At 41.0% G+C, this 7,552-nt stretch overlaps 1 pseudogene; it reads right to left on the reverse strand.

Annotated features, from left to right (window-relative positions):
- Window positions 1-305: 305 nt before the first annotated feature.
- On the reverse strand, window positions 306-3,730 carry LOC131271854 (uncharacterized; annotated as a pseudogene).
- Window positions 3,731-7,552: the final 3,822 nt, after the last annotated feature.

Consider the following 7,552-nt stretch of genomic DNA (forward strand, 5'->3'; position numbering starts at 1 on the left):
AGTAATGCACTTCACTCAGGGTGTTCGAAACTGTGTTGTTGCATACACAAGTCATTTATTGTTCCATCGAAACATATCAAATCTGTTAACCTTTCAAATATTTACATATTAACAATACTTATAGTATTTGATAAATTGATCTGTTTTTATTTACACATGATTATACCTCTTTAGACGCAACCACAGTATGTTGCAGAGAGGGCTGAATACCAATTCGATCATCATTCGCATTTGGGACATTTCCTTTGTATTACTGTCTCTTGAATACGCTCAGTCACATCTTCTAAATCTGTGTGGTAATTTCAATAACCTTTGCCCAGGTCGATCGATTTTGCAGCGTTTTAACGGTATTAAAAAGAATGTGAACAAATTCTCATCATATTTGCAATCGTTTCAATTGAAACCAGCCAAAATTCAGTAGAACACACCACGACAATAGCGCCATTATCGTATTGATGCCAACCAGGACGAACGCTTCCTCCCGTCGATGACCAGAGTTATGCTGCACTGCGGCCGGCGTCTCACCTGTACGAAAAGTACCGAAAATCCGAAGACAATAAAATTTTCATCATCACACTTGCGAGAACCGAGGGTCGCTGTGCTGCTTGAGCCGCTTGACCCAGCCCCGATGCTAATCGTATTACCCATACGCACCGTTTAGAACCTGCACCTGGGCCGACGTACTCTGCTTGCCAGCGACGGTGCAGTTGTAGGCGCCATTGTGGACACGGTTCGCATGCAGGATCGAAATGCGGCTTATGAGCCACTGCTTGGTTCCGCTGTGAACGAATGGAGAATAACAGGTTAGACCATCGGACGGAAAGGACGTCGGTCATAAAGGCCGCATGGATGCGTGATGGATCCGATTGAGACCGGGAAACAATACGGCACAGTTATGTTGCTTCGGTTCTGCGAATTGTCGATACATTTTCATTCAATGCCCGTTGCTGAACCACAAATTGTCCGGTGTGATGAAAGGATTCGCCAGGCAGTGGATTCAAACGATGTTTCACCGGAATTCTATCTGAATGTGGAACACAAAACATTATGGCGAACGTTTCAGGACAATTTAGGAACAAATTCGTCTTCTTTTATGGGTTCATAGGTTCTAGTCTTCTTTTATGGTTTATTTATTTTTTCTGCATACTTTAAGTATACATGTCATTTATATACGTTGAACATTATCAAACCTGTTATTATTAAAACGAAAACAACATTACTAGAGAAATTGATACTGATATGATAATTTGTAAAAAAAAAACAAGAAATTGAATGTTATGATAAGGGAAATAAACTAATGTAATGGCATGTAATGCCACATAATAATCATCTTTATTACACATGGAATCACAGTTTGCATCACAACCAACAAGAGCAGTTTCTTTCGAAATAGACCAATTTTCGGTAAATGACACCTCGTCGTCAGAACCATCCCAACACGTACCAACTACATCAACATGGACACAAACATATACCTTATCCAGTATGGGTGATGAAACTCACCTAAAACTCATTTTGACATCCTTCGGCAGCTCGGCACCATCCTTGGTCCGCTTTCAAGCCGCTTTTCGTGACGTCGGTTAGTTTGTTATCGTCTTTAGGGTTCCTCGGTGGTCCTTACATCACTCGTTTGTCGCTTCCTCCCGGGGGAAATGTATGGCCGACAGTGTTAGCCGCCACCGATACGGATGCCTTCGATCTCTGAGACGCTGACGCGAAGCTCGGGGGCAAAGTCGCCAAATACGACGTCGAAACTTGGCATGAGATTTCTATCGTGCTGCCCAGTTTATAGTACCGATCGTAGAACTCGTGACCCACTTCGTCCACAATCCGCACGGTGGGTTCTGTGCATATCAGCGAAAAGAGAGTGTGGTTGAGTGAAGGGTGAAATGAACCCAATCATTGGCGATATAGTTGGAATAGAATTATTGATAACGGAGGCAGTAGAAAGATTCGAACGAAGTCCAGTTTTCGTAATTAATTTGGAAAAAAATCGAACATTTTATTGGGTATATTCGCACATTCTAGAGAAAAGGTTTTATCTGAATTGAATAAAAAAGGTTTTAACATCTAACAAACTAATATTCAAATAATAATATGAATAAAAGTTATCCCTAGAGATATGTAGGTGTACGTCTCGTGTACGCATAAGACTATCATGAGTAAGTTACTCCCTTTTTCACGTTTACGTCGTTTCGAATTTCAATTATCACACCAGAAAATTATTTACTTCTACAGGTTATTTACTAATTTTGAGGGATCCTAGCTGGATTCGAATCCTTGCCCTCAGCTTACCCAGCACCGTCAGATTCGTTGCGAACACCCGAGGAGGATGTGTCGACACCTGGCACATGTACAGTCCGGCGTCGTCCGATTTGACCGGGTTGATATGTAGCCTCCAATTATTGGGATATTGAAACTTCACCTTTATCCTCGGGTCCCCGCTGTACGTATTATTGCCGACGGTGAGTAATGACACCTTATCGGTGGTCCGGCGGATCCACATCACCTACGCCGGCGATACATGCCACAAACATTCCGAGGGAGGATGGAAGAGCAGATAAAATGCCAGCACGTGGAAAAGAGTAAAAAGGGGGGGGGGGGAGAGATAAGATTAATTTTCGCCCGCTTACGGGTTCGGGTTCTCCAAACTCCTTCTCATCCTGTTTAGCAAAGGGCAAAGCGCCCTCTGTCGGGGCACTCGGATATTCATCCGCACATAAATCTCGAATCGGTTTTAGTCCCCGGCCATAGCCTCACTTTCATCACCAGACGCGCTGGAGGTCTTCGGAGACGATTCCTTCCCAGTCCGGAAGGAATAAACATTCAGGTGCGCAGGTATGATTTAATATGGTAAGGAGGCTCCTATCCGATGAAATCGCGTGCTTTGGGATAGCTCGGCCTATTGTGGTTCCTTTTATGAATAACGACATCTGGATGACGAAGATGGCGAAGCTGTCGGCGATGCTTACCGTTTTGTCTTGCAGCATTTACCCTACAGTTGAGGATGGCCTCCGTTGATAAATGATATCCAACGGGCAAGGCCGCTCCGGAAGTCACGTTGACCGGTTCCTCGAAAAATGGACCCCAGTGGCGTTCGTGGTGATGCTTGCTCTGATAAGGCATCGAATGGACGACTCGACTACGTCGCACGTCAGGTAGCGTGGGAATGAGTAATGCTAGAACCGAACAATGGGATGCGACCGAAAGAACGTATCATCAGTGTGATTTGAATAATTTAATTGAGTCAGCTTTAACGGTGGTCAGTAAAACACGAAATGTACTATAGTGTTCGAAATGACAATGAGAAGGATAGAATATAGTTTGTTCTCTCCGAGATAGCCATTCTTAGAGAGATTCTATCCTATATTGCTTTTCTTTCTGGTTCGACGTATGATTGACTTGCCATTTGCTGTCAATTAACTTCTAGAAATATCATTTATCTGGTTTCTCCTGCATTGTATAATTGAATTATTTCTATAGATTGTAAGCTTACTGACTCAGACACCTGTTAATTCAATCTAGACTTACGTGGCTGAAATGATGTGCTTTTCACGTCACTGCTACTTTCTACGGATGGATCTACCTTCGCCTCTGGTCAGCCGGGACTGTCAGCTTCAATGTTTCGGCTAGATTGCGTACCAAACACCAACATGTTTACCGTCGTCGTTGTCCAGTCCAAAAGCGTGCCTGAAGCCAGTGTAGACGCCCCTTTCGATGTAACACCGTAGGCAAAGCTGTCCTCGGCTACAAGCGATGCCGATGAGATTGATGGGACCGATTGCTGGAAGGACGTCACGGGTTGCAGGGTAGGCAAACGAGCGCCACCATGGCATGATCTGCAGGCATTGTCTGCTCGTGAGCATCTGAAACCGAAAGCGAATGCTCCAAACATATTCACTTTTATTACTAATTTCATGTCAGTTAATTGTTTTGACTTATTTTCAAAAGCAGTAAACCATTTTTTTTTGTTTTAAACATTTAAACATGTAAATGTTTGTTTGTTTAGGATAATGACGTTTTAACCTTTACATCTCTTGTTCCATCTGTAAACTGCCAAGTAAATTAAAACCTTCTTAGAAACCTTCTTAGTAAAAACCCTTCTTAGAAGGCACTCAACCGTCATTGGGGATTCATTTCAAACAGAACAATTAAAATGAATGATTGGATTTTGCAAAACTAATTAGAAAATGACTAAACCAGAGATAAATAACAACATTTCCATATTATTTGGTTTAAATGGAATACAGCTACATACAAGTTGTATTACGACTTTTAAATTTTCAGAACACCATCGCGTGTATTTTTTGTTTAGATCCGTACTGTTTGAGGTTGCTTGATAAATTTGGAAGCACAGATGGAATATATTGTAACCATAAACCTAATTTCTTCATTTTGATGTAATACAATACGGACGCGATACGAGTGTGGGTTCCTGAGAAATGGTCAATATTGTGATGTCGTACTCAAAAAAGTGCACAATGTTTCATCATGTTTGGTATTGTATTTTACTTTTGCTCGGACTTTTGGTTGTTGTTAGGGATTTTATGACAAATGTTAAATCATTAACGTTCATTTCAACTGTAACAGACCAAACTCTCGGGAAATTCTAGCCGAACTTCCGTTGCGATTGGTCGGATAACCAATTTCGTTACAATTATGTTGATAAACTTCTTATGATTAGTTAGTTAATTGATTTTACGTCGATGACAAAATCTTCTAAGTTGATAAAAATACCTACCAATTGTTACCGTCAGTAAGAACACAATTGTCGCAAGTGCGACTCTGTTGCATTGATGCTTCAAGCTGCCCAGCGATGTCATCACAAAATCATTATCCGCATTGCTTCGCCTAATGACGATGCCAAGTTTCCATGTTGTATCGTTCAGTCACTCGAAATGGAAACGGAAGCACTCTCTTTCAGTTTCGTTCTTTTTTATTGTCTTTCTGAGAGGAAAAAACTTGGAAATAAAAAACGTTCACGTCCGTCTTACTTGTTTTACCGAAACCTAAATAACACTTTGTTTCCGAATGTTTTTCCGTTCTTCCCTGTAGTCAGTTGATTTGCCTTTATTTTTACTTTCGTAGAAGTAACCGGTATTCCATTCTCTGGTTTCACTGCTTGTGTCTTCGGTATTTTACGGTCCTTCAGGAGGGAACAGGGTTAAAGTTTTCCGTCTTCTGCTATCATTTATCGGTAATTCAGCGGTCTTCTTTTTTCATTTCATGCACAAGCACCGAACTGTAACATTACAAGTTTCAGTAACAGAATACGATCATTTATTTTAGCAATTTTTACGCTCCAAGACACGTTCATCGCCGCTGCTCTTTTTGATGATCTTCCTTTTTTTTTTGAGTGAAATTTCGTGTTTCTAGGCCAGCTCAGGTAAGATTATTGCTAGGCATACCAGTTACCTGCGGAACGGAGAAATGATGTATATTTGAAAGATAGAAGAATGCTACTTATCGTAAGTTTGTGTGAACAAATATTAAGCTAACGAAGGTGTTTTGGGTTACATAAAGAAATAAAATTCAGAAAAATGGAAGATAACATTAAACGACTAAACGATGAATCAAAGTACGTCCCGTGGTGTGTTTCTTGTGGCCAAACTCAATCAGCAGATAGACTCTTTTAAGCGTGAATAATCTGGTTATCTCGTTTTTTATTAGCCACCGCTAGGCGTAATAACTGAGTGTTTTTCTGCGTACCCGCACGCAACAAACCTATCGAGACGGCCAAATCCGATTCAACATCGAAACGTTGCACGAATGGACAGTTGCGTAAGCCAGCGATTGGCACAAAAAGCGTTCATAAATAAATCGCCACCATAAATTCTCGTTATCCACAATGCTACGAGTTCCGTTTACGTCCGTGTGGTTCGATTTCCCTTCCTACATTAGGCCTATCGAAAAGTGCACAAGGGTAAAACAGTGGCCACGGTTATGGAGAGCGAAGTTCAGGGGAACAAAATGGAAGTCCAGAATCAGTGATATATTTAATGTTCATGAATAGCGCGCACACGAACGCTTTTATCCGCGGGCAGCGAATAAGAATGGACAGAGTCTTGCCGTTGGAAGGTAAGTCGTGTCTTCCCGCATGCCAACGTTTGCTCGGCAGGAAACCCGGAAAACTCTGCATGCACGCGTCGGATGCTGATAATGATAAATGGCTAAAGCCTGGATGGGGTCCTGTGGTACGTTCTCCGTGAAATGTCCACACATTTTGAAGGCTTGGTCTGGTGGTTTTTGGTTGAAAAGACGTTCGGTTTCCTTTGCGACACAAACCGAACGAGACGATGGCAACTTGCCAATCGACTCGTCGAAACTCGGCTTTAGAATGTTTGAGTGAAAATAGCTGAAGACATCTGTCATACCATCGAGTATCTTATAAGTTTACGAAACGTCGGTAAAATTATTGTAGTCCAAGAAACTAAATCATGTTTATAGGCGAGTGTAAGTTATTGAAACGTTTTCAATTAATAATCAATTTGATATTTCCATGCAATCATAGGATGAACAATTTTTAAAAACAACCTACAAATTTGCAAAGTTAAAGAAGATCTGTACGTTCTCGAAACAAAATAAATGAAAACCAACGAGGTTACATTTACACAAAAATTACTTTAAGCTTGGGTATGAACGTTGCGCTGTTTTTTTTAAAAAATTAAAAACTGCTTTGATGTTAGTGACACAAACATCTTCAGTGTTTGTTGTCATTGTGTTCATTGTCTATTCTGAGTTTGAGAGAATTCCTACAACGATGTATATGATTTATGTTTATTTGATCACTTTGCTATAAGTTTTTAAGGAAAACAATTTTGATAAAATAACTGGAATGTTAGTTGTTACATAAAAAAGTAATATATTCAACAGAGTGAAGAACACTTTCTAAATGTTCCCTGACCAAAAACTGTTTCCATTATTCACTTGAGGTTGTATTCATTTTAGTGGCAACTCAAACACCCTCTCGAAGTGCGCGACAGTCTCTGGATCATTTTTTCAATATAATTTCGCAGTTACATGTACACCTCCTCAGGGTAATGACCTTCGCGCATATAAATGGTGCGAAAGTTGTTTACCACCACCATTCGAATACACTCAGAGTTTCCACCACAGAATTTGCTGATGGTTCCCTGTGGAGCGTCTTTCTATCACAAGGTGGTACCGAGCCATTTGTTGCTGCGAGCGAACAAACGGAACGTTCAGAGCGACTAGTGTCATACTTGTTATGGTCTCCTGCAGGATCAGCAAGTGTTTTATTACATTTTTCCAGACGAGTCGCTACATAAAAGACACGGTATTGAAAGGCTTATCTCATCACTGAATGGACACGTACCCACAGGATAATTGATTTTGATTAATCTTGTTCTTGTTTAATCTTTCAGCTGGACTGACACTCAGCAAATCTGCTGGAACCGTACAGAGCTAGATAATAGAATTGCCATTTCCCCAACGAACACCAGTTCAGCAATTCGATGAACTGTTTTGAACGAAGAAGCACTTGACGATACACCGTAATAGCAGATCCATTCTGATAAACCTGCCGATGCAC

The sequence above is a fragment of the Anopheles coustani genome, chromosome 3 (genome assembly GCF_943734705.1).
Source record: "Anopheles coustani chromosome 3, idAnoCousDA_361_x.2, whole genome shotgun sequence".
Taxonomy (NCBI): Eukaryota; Metazoa; Arthropoda; class Insecta; order Diptera; family Culicidae; genus Anopheles; species Anopheles coustani.